Source organism: Panicum virgatum, chromosome 4K (assembly GCF_016808335.1).
Source record: "Panicum virgatum strain AP13 chromosome 4K, P.virgatum_v5, whole genome shotgun sequence".
Classification (NCBI taxonomy): Eukaryota; Viridiplantae; Streptophyta; class Magnoliopsida; order Poales; family Poaceae; genus Panicum; species Panicum virgatum.
The window spans coordinates 42,563,731-42,580,769 of NC_053139.1; the positions used below are offsets into that span (position 1 = coordinate 42,563,731).

At 41.6% G+C, this 17,039-nt stretch overlaps 1 pseudogene across 1 annotated transcript; it reads right to left on the reverse strand.

The window, feature by feature from the left end:
- Positions 1-320: 320 nt before the first annotated feature.
- On the reverse strand, positions 321-6,737 carry LOC120704141 (annotated as a pseudogene). Its single transcript, XR_005687462.1, has 19 exons — positions 6,611-6,737; positions 5,937-6,062; positions 5,736-5,791; positions 5,594-5,650; positions 5,398-5,509; positions 5,248-5,285; positions 5,018-5,119; positions 4,859-4,915; positions 4,709-4,780; positions 4,470-4,571; positions 4,155-4,350; positions 3,580-3,686; positions 3,129-3,323; positions 2,964-3,050; positions 2,027-2,131; positions 1,400-1,497; positions 1,237-1,315; positions 823-911; positions 321-721 (listed from the first exon to the last, which is right to left on the reverse strand). The product of XR_005687462.1 is annotated as a V-type proton ATPase catalytic subunit A-like (transcript).
- Between the last annotated feature and the right edge of the window lie 10,302 nt (positions 6,738-17,039).

Consider the following 17,039-nt stretch of genomic DNA (forward strand, 5'->3'; position numbering starts at 1 on the left):
ATATCCCCTTGTCTGCTCTATGAGTTCTGTACGATCTACCCCTATCCCAGGGCTTCCTTGTTGAAATCCATCGTGTCAAAACAGTTGATTTGATGAGGTTTAACATATTTTACTGTCATCCAGTTCTAGATTCGATGAAGGTAACCTTTTTGATATATAGTTTACAGCCAAGCAATCTCTTCTGAAGAGAGGAGGAAAACGAATCCGCATTTTGATCGTCAGAAAAATTAATTTCCTTTTTTACTGGATATCCAAAGTGAACTGAAGGAAAAATTGAGAAATCGATACATATATAGGTCAAAACTCTTGTGCACCGAAGATAAAAGTTCACAAACAAAATATATATACTGCTGTTCGAGCAGAGGGGCATCGTGCTTATTCAACTATGAACATGTGCACAAGCATCTTACAATAAATAATGGTACATCAAAACGGTGTGTCCATCGATAACCGGAGGGCAAAGGGAATTAACAAAAAATAACAGCGTTTGTAGGGGGAAATCTGATACGTAATTTACATCTACAACCTCAGGCTTGCTAAACAGACTGCTCCCAGAACCTTCCAGGGAATTTGGTGGTCATATTGTCTATGCGGGATTTACAATATTCATCGTGCTTCATCTTCTAGGTTGCGGAATCCGGCAGTAAGATCATCATACAGTTTCTGGAATTTTGCGACTAGGGCATCTTCACCTTCTGCAGGATCCTCGAATTTCTGGGAACTGTCATACAATGGGATAGTGTTTAGCAGAACCATCAATATATCACATAGAGGGGGAATACAATGATCATTAACATTTTGAGTATGCAACTGATAACTTACACTAGACGGTAGAAAAGGTCACCGAGACGATGCTTTATAACGCTGTAGGTTATCTTTTGTCCATCAACATTGGCGGCTCGTTCCACAGCCTGAAAGGATCATAAATTACTGGGGCTTCAATTTTGTTCTCTTTCGGGCACGAAGAATTTGGATAAACTACCTTCGCATATCAATGCTTGCAGACAAAAAGTTCCAGTACATGCAAGTTTTATTGTATTATGTAAACATCAAGTTATAAACCACTTCTGTCACGAGCCCATGTCTGTTATTAAGCAATATGATAACTCAAGGCCGAAAGGGCAGCATTTCCAGTTTCATTGAGAAAACTCACATCCTTTAAAGATGATCAAACTTCAGGAGTAATATAACACTGAAGCCTGAAGGGGTAAAAGGTAATATAGTAAGTAAAGTTACCTGGTTCGCTAATGTGTTGAAGTGAATAATGTTGCGCATCATCCAAACAGATTTGTAGAATGGGCAATACTTGTCATATCTGTTTTGATAAGTGGAACCATGGTCAGAATGCATTCACAGACGGGAAACCCAAACAGATCAATTTAACTAGAGTAGCACCCACGGTGTAAATGCATTCTGGGCCAAGTAATCTTCCCTAAGGAGCTTTGCTGTCTCCAGAGTAATCTTGTCAGTTTCTGCCAGAGCATCTTTGCCAACAAGCTGTTTGGTGAAAACATTAGTCCAACAGATGTCAGCAGTTACAATATATAAAGACATAAGTGACAATTCAACCTTAATATGGAACCTTTCAGAACTTCCAGTAAACTACTGTGCAAATCGAATTGACTTAAGCACATTCAGAGTATATTAGAACAAGAAAAAAACAAAGAAAGTCTCTGGAAAAGGAACAGGGTAAACAAAAGCACTTGCTTGAGTGTTTCAGCCAAAACATCTATGACAATTCTATTATTCTAGATATAGACCTCACAAATTCAAAGAGTCACTGAACTGGAAAGCACCAGTGTGATGGGAAATACCATGCAAAGATCAGGAGCTTGAAAATAGAATCACAAAGATACTAGATAAAAATAATATCCAAATAAATTCTGCCCTGACATGAGCGTCCACTCACATTTCCCTCATATTGGGATTATCTTTTCCAATTTATACATTATTCCACAAGAAAAGATATGACAATAAAATCTCAGAATGCGATATTTCATCTGATGCGCACAGAGGAAAAGGATACCTGGACAATTTCATTTAGATCATCCTCTCTCTGTAACACTTCACGAGCTTTTGTCCTAATATCAATGAAGTCTGGATCAAACTTTTCGTAGAAGGATTCCAGAGCCTTCAGAGGAGAAGAAAGTATGTAAGGTTTTAAAAAACGCTAGACGCTAGGTGAACGCTAGCCTATGGTTTAGAGTTTTTTGTGATTAAACGTAGATTAAACGTCTTTTGTGATTAAACGACACTGTGATTAAACGCAACGCTAGGCCAAAGTTTAGAGTTTAATCAAGATTAAACTAGTTTTAAAACGTTTTTTAAAACAGGGAAGTAACACAAATATCACAGGAGCCTATACCTTTGATCAGTTACTGCTGCCTATTCCCTCTGTTCCAAATAGAATGCAATTCGAATTTTGTCCAAGTCAAACTTCCCAAATTTGACAAAGTTTATATAGAATAGTACCAATATTTGTAAAACCGAATAGCTATATTATGAAAATATATTTCATGATGAAGCTAATGATAGTAGTTTAGTGTCAAAAATGTTAATACTCTTCTCTATAAACTTGGTCAAAATAAAAATGGCTTGACTTAAGACAAAGCTGGAATTGCATTTTTTTTGGGGACAGAAGGACTATTTCCGTATATATGTGCCTATGTGGTTTGGTAAGTCAATACCCAGGCATTAGTTCAAATTGCAGAGGTTTCATATGCTTATTCACTATATCAAATATTTAATACAATGATAATGAGTGAATCTAATTAATCATTGTTTGACTTCGGACAACTCATAAAGACTATCATTAGAAATCATAAGGAACTCATGTTCTATAGAGTCAGTATAGGGCAGAGACAAAGTTCTCAGTTTGTTTCTTCCAATCATTTCCGTGCTTTATTGTAGATAATTCAAAGGACTGTAATTGGATTAAGATCCAAGGCATGTGAGGGAATAACCTTGGCATATTTTGAATACGAAATGAGCCAATTCACAGATGGGAAATGCTTCCTTTGAGCCAGTTTCTTATCCAATCCCCAGAACACCTGCAATCAAGAGCAATCAAAAATAATATCCAATGAAGAGGTTCTAGGTATGTTGTAGTAGTGGAGCAGTTTTGTTACCTGCACAATACTAAGGGTTGCAGAGGTAACAGGATCTGAGAAATCACCACCAGGAGGAGAGACAGCACCAACAATTGTGACACTGCCAGTCCGATCTGGACTGCCAAGACATTTGACCTTCCCAGCACGTTCATAAAACGACGCCAAACGTGAAGCCAAATATGCGGGGTAACCACTATCCGCAGGCATTTCGGCCTAGAACATATTGATTGCACCATTAGAAAAGGAAAATCACAATAGTACGCAGTAAAGATTAAGTAAAGCATAATCAACCATAGTCTGAATCAAGACAACGGAGCAGAAATGACACCACGGTGGCGCATCATGTTGTCCGTAAACTTACTAAAGCATTAAGCCATACAGACATGGACGTGGTCTCCAATACAACTGACCAAGGTATATTCAGGGAACGAAAAGGAAACAATAACTGGGAGGAAGAAAAGCATCATACCAAGCGTCCTGAAATTTCACGCAATGCTTCAGCCCATCGAGAAGTAGAATCAGCCATCATACTCACATTATAGCCCATATCACGGAAGTATTCAGCAATTGTAATTCCTGGGTACAAGTATAGAAACGCAAATCATCATTCTGTTGACAAAGAAAACATCAATCGAGTCCTTTCAGCATGTAAGCATGAATGTAGGTGACCGCTCTGATGGCATTAACTCAATACGAGATTTAGGGCTCTAGGTAGTTCCGTACACAAGAATACTTAGGTATATATCAAGTTGTCAACGGATGCATATAGATCCTTTGCCATGTTCTTTTACTTCTGCAGATTTTGTGTTGTTCCCATCTCGGCCATATGGCACTAGAAAATAAAACTGAGAGGTAGTATAATAGTCACAGATAGATTATAAGTAGGCAATACAAGCTTGCAACAATGCCATCTCACAATGATAGAGTATTATTGTTTGTTGAAAAGCAAAAATGATCTGGTCAAAAAAAATATCTGGACGAAGAACTCGTTACTCGTGCCTATACAAGTGAATGAAACATAACCGTATAAGACTATAAGTATACCTGTATAAATGGATGCTTCACGAGCAGCAACAGGCATGTTTGAGGTGTTAGCCACAAGAGTTGTTCTTTTCATGACTGATTCTTCACGTCCATCCTTCAATGTCATTGTCAATTGAGGGAAATCCATAAGGACCTCAGCCATCTCATTCCCTCGTTCCCCACAGCCCACATAAACCACAGCTTCAGAATTGGAATACTGTACTAGCAAATTTGGGTCAGCAAAAGGAGTGGGTTCATCAAGACACCTAAAAGGCTAGTATATACAGTACAAAAAAAACAGGCAACTATGAAATAGAAGTAGAATAGCAGCAAGACCTTTGAAAGTGCCTGACTAATGACAGTTTTTCCACAACCAAATGCCCCAGGAATAGCACATGTCCCTCCAAGCACTGAGGGAAACAATGCATCGAGCACACGCTGAAACCAATTCACAGTAGATGTGAGATATACAAAGATTCAATAGAGTGGAGTAGGAAAAAATTAATGTTGGGTTTAGAGCATGCAGCAATAAATATTGGCACTAAAACAAGTCTTGGATAGCTAGCTCCAAATACCTGTCCTGTTAAGAGAGGTGTATCGGCAGCAAGCTTTGATGCAACAGGCCTTGGTGAGCGCACAGGCCATGTCTGCAGAGCACAAACATGATGATTATTCGGAAATCCATAACTTTGGTAAGTTCACTTAATAAAGGAATAATGCTTTACCTGGAGCATAGTAAATTGCTTTTTGATCCCTTGAAATTCCAGTTCCAAAACTGTATCCTGCATTTATAGAAATAGCGAAAAGGGGGTCAAGTAAAATTGAGCAAAATGAACAGGCAATGAAGCAGAAAAACAGTATGCCTTTGTGTGATATCTACAAACCTGCAAACTGTATTGACCAGCAGGGGCAATGTAGCTTATTTTCCCCATAGAACCAGGAGGAAGGGCAACATGGTGTTCCATCAGTGTATTCTCAAATACAGTCTGCAAGATAGTCACCAACATTAAATTGAGCATGTTAACAGCAGGCATCAATGGGTGGAGTAATCAGAAACCCTCAGCAAGATAGTAAATTAAAAAGAAAAAGAAAAACAGTTATTTTTTTAACTCACAGCATATAAATCTCCACCCGTGATGGCATCTCCAACGCCTAAAACAAATGACTAAAATTAGTGCCTTTCTGTGCAGCATAAAACGTGAAAAGAGGTATTGAACACCACACTTAGTTTTATGTAGCATATTCAGTTATTCACACACATTACCTAGCTTGTTTGGCTGAAATTCCCACAGCTGATCTTTGTCAAGGGCAGGGACTGATACACCGCGTGGTATATACACATCCCCAGATTTAATAGCAATGGTTTTTAGAGGGCGCTGTAACAGGGTGATAGGACCATACCATTAGAAGAAGGTAAATGTGTTGACCCTTCCAAATGAGTGTTTGTTATGTTTATTTACCTGAATCCCGTCAAAAATGTTGCCAAGAATGCCAGGCCCCAATTCAACTGAGAGAGGCTGTATGAAAAAGCCAACACACGTTTATAAGGGGAGAAAACAAGAAACTTACACAAATGCACACAGAAATCAACAGAAACAATACCTTTCTTGTTCTCAACACTGGGTCATTTACCATCAGCCCAGCTGTTTCCTCATAAACTGCAAAACAGTTACATATCTTTTGTGTAAACCAAGTAGTACATTTGATTTGGCTAAAAACTAAAAAGTCTCAATATAATCTTTTTCCGACCATATAATCAACATGACCATGTGGATTGGAAGTTGGAACTGCACTGCACAACACCTTGAATTGTAGCTGAGGCACCCTCAAGACAATAATTTCCCCAATGAGGTTGTCATGACCAACACGAACAAGTTCATACATGGCAGCACCACCCATTCCATCAGCCACAACCACAGGTCCAGAGACCTAGAAGAAGACACAAGATACAAATACATCATAAGAGACTGCGGTATGAAGTAACTGGCTAAATCCCAACAACAATTGCTCGGTTGCATTATCCACACACTGGAGAACAATTTTTCATAACTCCGAATTATACGATCAGACTAGTTTCTGCATATAGTGGCTAACTGAAAACACACTGCTGCACTAAACATGCCAGCAATCCACACCAATGAACAGCACCTTGCAATCCAAATACCATCTGAACCCTAAAAATTCGACCGCCCAATTCAACAAATCCCCTGGCAATTCAACTTTGACTCGAATATCTCTGATTCACTGGAATCTTCAGCAAAGCTGCATGGCAACTACGGGCAGCGCATACCTGCACTCAGATACCCCCAACGATATGATCGGGACAACACGCACAGACAGGAAGGCTAAAGTTTCGTGATGCAGAGACGATCCGATAGGCTATCGCACCCGCGCAGCAGATGCCATGAGAGACGAGCGGCAGGGTCTATTCATCCGGTAGCAGTGGGGAGGAGGCGGAGGGGGTGCAGGCGGCGAACCTTGCGGACGTATCCGTACTCGCTCTCCTTCTCGCTGTCCTCGAAGGTGGTGATGCGCTCGCCGAACGCCATAGCCGCCGCCGGCTGAGGGGTCGTAGGCCGGCGTCGGATTTGGGGGGGGGGGGGGGGGGGGGGGGGGAGGTGGAGAAGGGTCCCGCTCGATCTTGGATTTTTCTACGTTTTCTTTTCCCGAGCTAAAATTGAAATCGGCGCATTATTGTTTTCCGTTTTGTTCATCACGGAATAAATAATCGCAATGATTGGGAAAAAGACTTCAAGGGTGCTTATTTGGGCTAATTTTTTGCCCCCCACTTTTAGCCCCAAAATATCCAAAAAAATACAATTCTCGTTTTATAAAAAATCAAACAATTCAAATTTTGATTAAAATTATATAAAAAATATTAATATTCATAATACAAAATAAGTATCATTAGATTTGTTATAGAATATGTTATTTTTGGATGGAAAATAAATAATATCATGCATCACCCATAATTCACGTCATTATTTGTTGGACGTGGCTATATTACAGCCGGCTGCAATATAACTTTTCCGTACAACCTTTTTATTTTTGGAAGCAGTACCAAGACAGACCCACGTGCGACGTGCACACGGGCCCAAAAATGGGACTTGCTGGCCAGGCGGACCCACCTCTATCCTCCGTGACTCTATCCACTCCCCCTAATTTGTCTGCCGCCATCCCAAACCACAAGCAAATCTGTCTCCCCCAGCCGCACAAATTCGACGACGGGGCAGCAACCAAATTGCTCAGCCAAAAAATCACAGCAAAGGAAGATCGATGCAATAACCAAGATTTATACACACAAAATCCACTGTATTTCCACATAGTTTGAAGGCATGATCTAGGATTTCCAACAAGATCTACCCAATCTTCTTTTGTCCGGTGCTCTACATACACATGCATATATTCCTGAAGTTCTTGAGCTATACTATCAGCATGACTGCACATAAGTACCTCCTTCCTCCTATGCTATTGGGAGACCTGCGAAATAATGCTTTGATTAGAGAACTTGTAGCAGTGCAAAAATAGTGAGGCATGAAAGATAAAATTGCCTAAAGAATTGCATTATTCTACCTTATTCTTGACACATTGTTGCCTGAGTACTTGTACTGAGTTGCATAAATAGAAATTCAGAAGAATTGCCTAGTTAAATGAACTAGTTTGCCATGTTCTTAACACATTATTGCCTAGATAAATGCATCGAGTTGCCGAGATAAAATGCACTGAGTTGCCTACTTTGATGCATCCCTACTTTAATGCATCCTCATACTGCATAATCATATTTTAATACTACCTTGGATGGTAGGAGATAAAAAAGAAATAGTCAAAGACATAGCAAAATGGTGGGCTTGTTACCCGCACTAAAACAATTTCACCAAGATCAAAAACACACTAACAGAATTGCTATGATTAGGTTCAGCTGTACTTTATGCAGAGTTAGCGTTTTTCACAAATATTTACTACATATCTTTAGTGATAATACTTTCCATTCAAAACAATGTAGACGACAAAATGAACAATATGCTTGTTGATTTAGCATAGGCAATCTACAGACAGTAAACTGAATGTTTAGTCAATAAATTATGCTATTGTCTAATAAATACAATATCACTGCCTATACTAGATTTCTAAATTGGCATTGAATAATCACTAAACAGCTTGGCTTCAACTTAAATGCTAGAAATGATATATTAGCAAATGATACTTAGTTTCTTTGCCTTGTTTTGTGTCCACATTTGCTTGTTTGAAATTTTTCAGGATCAACAACGAAGGTAGTGTAGTTTATTAAGCACAACCATTCAGGAATCTAACGATTTTGGTAAGTTGAGTTTTACTTCTATGTGAATTTTTTAGCAAATAATGACAGCGCACATAGCATTTACTCCTATGTGGTCAGATCAGGCTACGTATTAAAAACTAATGCTGATAGCTGTATATTACCTAGTACTTTAGCCAACCAATGAAAAATGGATTATAAAATTCTAAATTAAACATTACCTAATCAAGCAAACTATTTTGCATGGTTCAAAATCATATTATTGCCTAATTAGAATCATGTTATTGCCTAATGAAGTATATTATGTTGGATAACCAGTTGCTTCTGATGCATATAAAGAAAATGATCGGATCCTGCTGTCTAATCAGATTTGTGACCTACGGAATGGTTGTGTAGGTTTGAGCACGGGGAGATACAGAAGATAAAAATGGATTTAAATAAGCACACACAAGAATTTGGCTATGATTTCCTAGATGCGTAAGATGTGATTCACCCTATTCATCACTGTGCAGCTGCTCTAAACAAAAGTCATTGACTAGCAAAGCTACGGGATAGGTTAAACGATATGAACAAAATTACATTGACCTAAACAGCAGAACCAACAGTTGCAATATTATAGCATGAAAAAAGATCTTCAATGTATCTAACATCTAAAACCTTGCTAGATTGCGGAGATACTTACCTGCCCAAACTGATAACAGAAGTTGCTACTGTTGCGACGTCAAAACAACTGCTGCCCACTGTTGTGCCGACCTAATCAAATTAAATAAGATATGATGAGCTCATGTTATCGCTTTGGCACGAAATGGAGAGGAGACACTACGACTAATGACTAATGCAGGTGATTCCAAACAAAAAGAACAATATCAAAGATATTATTGCCTAGTTCTGAAAATGCTTCAATTATTTGACGCCTAATTGACAGTACTGAAATGCTTCTCGTAATTGATGTATTTGCATACTGGAATGTAATGAAAATACTTCTAGTAATTGATATAATTCTCTATAGGAAAGTACTAAAAATGCTTCTACTATTTGATGAAAATGCTTATTGCAAAGTACTGAAATACTTATGATGATATGAAAAAGAATGAGATAACCAATAACTTATTATGTATGCCTCCAATTTTCTGACCTGAAAATATGTCAGAAACCAGTAACTATTTCCCACCTAAAGTACATGATGTAATCAGCAATTCTGCGGACAGAACATATCCAGATGTAAACAACACTCATAGTTCTACCCATAGTAGTTTATCTAGAGAAAAAAAATACCTCCCCTTCTCTCTAGTACAGCAAAGAAACAACTGGGATGTGAATATACAGATATGAAAAAAGGAGCATACATGCTAAGTTGTTTCTAAGTAGAATGTTCTAAGTATTTCATGACGAAAACGGTATAATGATTGTCCAAACTGATCTAGAATTGAATTTTTGCCCTCAATCATGGTCCAAAAAAGGATTGAACTAATGAATGTCCAGTCAATTATATAAATACCCCATCGATATATGCATAAACACTTTCCTAGCACCTACAACTTTAAAAATGCATGTTCCAAAAATTGCACAGCACAATAGTACAGGCAAGATGCTCAAATAATTCCCCAAAGGGCATAATCAATCACTAGGCACTATAGAATGAATAACCAAAAACTATATTAGTGCTGGCAACATGTCAAATCTATGCAGAAATAAAAAATGCTAATCTAAAATGAATATTTTGCCTGTTGCTTTTGCATAACTTGCCTACAAATGAAGTCCACAAGTTGATTAGTAGAAATCCAAAATGATTGATAGCAAAAAAGGCCAAAAATGCACTAATACTTGTAGCTAGAATTACTAATGACACTAAAACTGGACCTATGTTTTGAGCACATACCATTATAACTTGTAGTCCCATGTATAACAATAAAAATTGCATACTTGATATTGAAAGCTTGCTTGCAATTTATGTAAAAAGTGCCTGCATCGTACAAGAAAAGTGCCTAAATAGTCATTTGGATTATAAGAACAAATCCTAATAACCATATAATTGGCTCGGCTCCGCTGCTCCGCTCCGCACGTGCCGCCACGCGCTTGCCCACGCTGGTAATTGGTGTGTGTTTGAAAGAGAAAAAATTGCACATTAACAAATGAAGAAGTAAGTAATGGTGCTGGTGGTGGTGCTCTGTGTGAACCAATGTCTAAAGTAACATGCAGTGCCTAGTTCTCTTAAACCTTGATACGTAGTGGGACAATGTGTGGTCTAGTTCTCTTAACTTGATGCATAGCATGACAAGGTGTGCGGTTAGACAAAAATATGTTCAGAAAAGTAAGCATGCATACATACCACATGTTCAGAAAAAAACTAGACATGCATGTTCAGATTTTATTATCTGAAAAAATACAAAGAAGCTAATAACTAGACATATTCAGATTTAATTAGCTAAATAACTAGACATGTTCATATTTAATTATCTGAATGGATAAAAGGCTAATAACTAGACATGTTCAGATATAATTACTTGGATAGAAAAAACACTAGTGACAGGAGATGCGTGGCTAAAAAAATCTCAGACCACAAGCACACAGTTAGCCTATAGACACTGTGCATGTATGAACCACAGAAAAAATCAGAGGGCATGCGGGCCTGAGATCATGCGCAGCTAAAAATTCACAGAGCGCATGCATGGGGCATCCAGGTAGGGGGGTGCTGGGAGCATGGGGGATTGCCCACCTGATTCGGATCTGAGGTTCCGCCGAACCCCCAGATGATTTGCGCTTCGATCCCGCAGATGTGCTCGCCAATGACCTCCACCAAAACAAAACAAACAAGAATGATTAGGATCACGTCCGCTCGCAAAAACCCCAGAAAATCAAACGCACAAATCAACTATGGGGGGCATCGATTTGTGGGGAGGGGGCATCAACTCACCTACACGGATCTGCACTTCCTGCAATCTCTCGATTCCAAATGAGACCTTGATGATAACCTCCGCCAAAAAAACAACCACGAAACAAATCAAAAATAAAATCGCTGCATGCGCGAGGGGGAGTAAAATCCATCAAACCAGGGCACGAAAAAGGGGGTGAACGCCAACCTGGATAGATTTGCGCTTCAATCCTCCTTAGAAATGCTCTCACGAGAGCCCAGATGTGTGTGCGGATGGTGCTGGATTTAAGCAAATGTCCCCGGCGCGGAGGAGAGAGAGAGGAACCCTAGAGAGAGACTATGAGGAGAGGAAATGATCCCACAAGAGGGGGGGTGGACTGAGGAAATGAACAGACACATTATTGATGTTCTGAATAAAAAATCAACGTTGCTGGCTGATGCATGGGCCCGCCATATTAGGGCGTGATTGGTTCATGTAGCAAGGCAGCCTGGTTCGCACGACAGCTGCAGGCTCTAGCGGGCCTGGCTCATTGGGTGCTGCAGCGTTATGTTTGGTTTACGTCTACATTCAACCAGGCTCATGGGAGATTCCGTTTGGTTGGCCCGACCAGTGCTCAACCAATTCACTTTTTTATCTTAGTGCACGATCTCCAATGTGCATCTGTTGTGCTCGCACGAGCCTGGCCGGCCAGATACGCTCATTTCTCTCGTATCTGCGGAGCCTGGCCAGCAGACCATTTTTGCACCGCGTGAGCCAGGCCCAAAGACTCGTCTGGGCAACCAATCATCAGCAGCTTGCATCTGGAGAGCCTGGTTCGGCTGAAATCAGGCAACCAATCAAGCCCTTAGAAGCGCGTGGGCAGCTGGTCGCACCGGTGGATGCAGCCGGCCGTGCGAAACGGACAGATTACAGCCGGTTGTACAGGAGTTATTACCTTATTTGTTTGAGAATCTATACTATAAAAATCGAAAATAATTGAAATTTTTTTTCATTCATATTGGGTCCATCGTACCCCTCACGCTGGACCCACCTGTCAGAACCGAGGGGGTGGGAGGGGTGGAGACCCGTGAAAATTGAAGGTTAGGAGATGTTTGTGACAAAACTATAATTCTTTTGTCACTGCACGTCTCCTGCTACCCGCAGCTGTACCCGTCCACGGATCCGGCGCGCCCACGCTTCTTCTCTCCGGGCGTGAAAACTTTTGCCGCCTCCCATCCCAACCGGCGAAGCTCGCCCGCAGGGACGCGCCGCGGCTCCAGCACCGCCGTGGGAGCCGTGTAACGAACATGGCACTATTTATGTCATTTCGAGTGATTTTGGTGATCGAATGACAACACAACACTTGGACTAATATGATTGTTAAGATGACCATTCTCAGACTTTTAGGTTCAAGTGATGACAAAGAGAAAGAGAAGATAGTCGTAGCAAGGCCCGAAGGGCCGCCCCTACGGGGGTTCCGCCATGGGCATCGGAGCATCCGATGGTAGTCGGAAGAACCGACGCCATGGTACTTTGGTGCAGAAGGGAGTCGAAGCCAAGTCAGCCTATAGACACCGGTTGAACCGACGGGTCAAAAAAGGACATCGGTGCATTGGGCATCCTATGTTCCAGAGACGATGCAAGTCGCGCAAGAGACAAGTCTTCAGCACCGGTTGAACCGGTGAGGCATCGGTGCATACCATCGGTGTAATGATGTCAGCGCCCAAGAGAAGATCCTTAAGCACCGGATGAACTGGTGATGCATCGGTACAAAGCATCGATTCAACCGGTGGTCACTGTAGCAGCAGTCAGAAGTTCAACGGCTATTTTATGTCTTAGAGTGACCGGATGAACCGACGCTACCCCTGCCAGAGGCATCGGTTCTTCCGGTGATACGCAGATTTTCAGCTAACCGTTGGAGCAACGGCTACAAGACTTGGTGGCCTATATATACGCCTCACCCCGGCCATTTGAAGATTGCTGGAGTTGCTGGACATCCCACACACACCCAAGAACATCTCCAAGCCATACAAAAGCATCAAGATCATATCCTTAGCCCTTAGCACACTTTGAGAGTGTTGTGTAAAGGATTAGCTCTTAGTGAGTGAGTTTGCAAGGCTTAGAGCCTTTGTGCTTGTGGTTCATTAGCGAATCAAAACAAGAGCTTGGTGCGCTGGCACCTTGGAGCGTGAAGCTCGCCGGCAACGTCATCGACCCTCCGACTTGGTGTGGAGCGACGACGACATCTTTGTGCGGGGGACGTGGAGACCCCCATCCTTTGTGGAGAAGCTCCTTAGTGGAACCCGGGGCCAAGACGACCGTGATTGTGTTCACGGAAGAGACTTGGTGGCCGAGTAGCAATACTCTTAGTGAGTGCTACAACAACGTGGATGTAGGTGTGCTTTTATGGCTAACCGAACCACGGGATAAACACCCGCGTCAAGAGTTTGCTATCTCTTATCCTGCTCTTTAAACTTCCGCATTTCATACTAGCAATTTGTGTGCCTTTACTTTTATAGAATAATTTCTTGATAAGAAATGTTATATGTTGCTAAACTCTTTTGGGATAGGGGTTTCACACTAGAATAATCTAGTTGCACATCTAGATAACATATTTTAGTTTAAATTTTGTGCAATCTAGTTGGAGTTATAAGTCTAAGTTTTTAAATAATGTCTAATTCACTCCTCCCCTTTATTTTAGAGCACCCGATCACTATCACGCCGGCGGAGCAGCCAGCGCGCAGCGGCAAAGGGGACACGCGTGGCCGAGGCAGCTCTCCTGTGGGGTCGCAGCGGAGCCACGTGCGGTGGCCGAGGGGTCACGCGTAGGGGAGGAGCTCGCCTACGGCGGCTGGGGCTGGGGAGCTTGCTCGCGCCGGAGCGCTTGGACACTGGTTGTGGCGCCGGAGTGCTGATTACTCGTATCAAAATAGTAAAATCAAACACCCTGTTCAATTTCCGTGGTGAGATTTTTGCACACGATGCATGCGGCGGCGAGCTCGCGCTTGCAATCACGAGTCACGATAGCCTCCACCAGGGTCGAACAACCGCTTGAGCTCCGGCGCTGCCCAATCGACCTCCGGCGAGGCCGAATCGAGCTTCGGCAAGGCTAAATCCAGGTCGAGCATGGACCAATCGACCTCCAATGAGGCTCAATTGAGGTCGAGCATGGACCAATTGACCTCCAACAATGCTCAATCGAGGTCGAGCATGGGCCAATTGATCTCGAGCACGACCGAATCGAGCTCCGATGAGAATCAATATAGTTCGAGGAGGGTTGGGTCGGCAGCCGGCGGAGGCGCCCACAACGGCCAATGGGGCTGCTGCGGCAGTTGGAGGACTTGCTCCGCAAGTCGCCAAAGATGCTGGGCAAGGGTCGGTGATGAAGAGGGTCAGTCGTGGCTGCGGCAGAGGACTTGCTCTCTCTCGCTGTCTGGCTGTCCTCCGCGGCGACGGCGGCAGCGAGCCAGCAGCAAGAAGGTGGCGGCGCCACATCCTCCAGCTGGTGCCTCTCGTCCCTTCCTTTACGGCGACGCCAGCAGCAGGCCAGCAGCAAGAAGGCCGCAGGCGCGGACCTCATGGGCCGCTGCGTCGAGGACATCAACCTCCATGCCGACGACTTCCGAGCGGGCGGTGCGGGCTACGGGCGGTGAATGGGTTCTTTCACCTTGGCTAGCGATAGCGTGTGCATGCTGCATAAGAGATAAACGAGATTGAACATTGAAGCTATGCAGGTTGAAAAGTGCTTTTGCATAGCATAAGCCTGACTAACACCCGTACTCAGGCAACCAAACAAGTATGAACTGCACTACGTAAAGCCTGGATGGCTGGATAGGAGGTAATGCAGCCTACCAATCACCACCTTCCTGTCCCATTATTGCAGTATTGCACAAAGAGGTTATAGCAATGTAAACTCTAAGCTTATTTATCTGATACAGGAGAAGATCGAGGACACCCTGTTAGTTGCATTCATGCAAAAAATGTTTGATGCCAAGGTTATCAAATTGGTATTCGGTGGATACTACGACAGTGCTCATAGAATTGCATGCATCAGTTTTCTTTCTTCTCAGAATTTGGGGAAGAGATGACTCAACGTTTGGAGATAAAGATGCAGTATAGCACTATAATGAGCATGAGGAAAAAGATATATATTCTTTTTGGGTATCAGGATGGGCTTCTATGGCCATTGCGATCCATATATTATCATGCTATGACCAAATTACTCTAACTGATAATTAACGATCGTGCACTTGCATCACCAGTACTTGATTTTGGAGAGATAATCGCCTCAGAAGGACTGGCAATTGTGAATGACGTTGTAAATCATTATTAGTGTATGATTTAAGTTTCTAAAATAAGTATTCTATAAATTTATGAATACCAAATTATGACAGAAAGATAGTGTAAGATATTTTAAAAATATGTGCGTGTCGCACGTACACTTTACTAGTTTTTATAATGATTGAAAAAATAAGAACAGTTCATCTAGCAGAATCGTACGGTGGTCAAAGTCAGAAGTACTTGGAAGTACCTATATTTAAGTACCTAACAGTATGAAGACAAAAGTACTTGAAAATACCTATTGATACTTTGAAATTATTGTAACAGAGTTTTTTGTTTAATCAAAGGAAAAGAAACACGTATATTATTTCTAGTAGAAAATAAATGAAACCCTTGCTTGACGAAAACAAAATTAAATACATGATTGTGGCAGATACATCTCCACTAATATATATATATATATATATATATATATATATATATATATATATATAAAGATAAATAAAAACTTTTAAAGAAAACTAGCACCACTTGTACGCCTGCTATGGGCCAACACACGCACACATCTAACCTACACGAGGAACCCCGTCTCCACACCTAACGCTGGGCACAAAATACCGAGAACCGAATACGAAACCGAAATTACCGAGAACCGAACCGAAATTACCGAAACCGAAATATTCAATTTCTACTTACGTATTTTGGCACTCACACTTAGTCATGTGGACTTTTATATGTATTTATATTTTGCACTATTATTATCTATGAAATGATGTTAAAATTAATCTTTTAACCTACTATTACATCCTCTCTGTGATCAGTTCAGTACTGTTCGGTAAATACCGAAACCGAACCGAATTTTCTCGGTACCAAGTTTTTATAGGAACCGATCGGTACTAATTTCTGAGGAACCGAATTTGCAATGGTACCGAAGAACCGAACTGATCGGTTCGGTATTTACCGAATGCCCAGGGTGATCCACACCACCGTGTTCTGTAAGAGAGGAAAGAAATAGAAGAAGGAGAAAAGAAGGTTCCGTTTAGTTCGCAAAAAAGTTTAAATTTGTATTGTAGTACATTTCATTATTATTTGACAATTAATATCTAATTATGGACTAATTAGAATTAAAAGATTCATCTCGTATGAAACAGTTATAGTATTATACTGTATAATTAGTTATTTTTTCAACTGCATTGAATCCTCCGTACATGTGTTCAAAGAATGTGATGGGTAATTTTTTTTAAACCAAACAGGCGCCTGATAATAAAAAAAAAGACAAAACCCTAGGTGCCGAATCCAATCCACGATGGAGCTGGAGCCGGAGCCGCCGAAGGCGGCCGGCGAGGGTTTCGGGCACTTTCGGTCGGTGCTTCTGTTGCTGGGTTAGATTCTGCTCATTGCGGATTCCGCCCGTTGCCCCCGGCAGGGACTACGACCGTACCCCGCTCAACGCAGATCACTGGGCCGCATGGTCGCTGCTCATCGGCTACCTCCCGC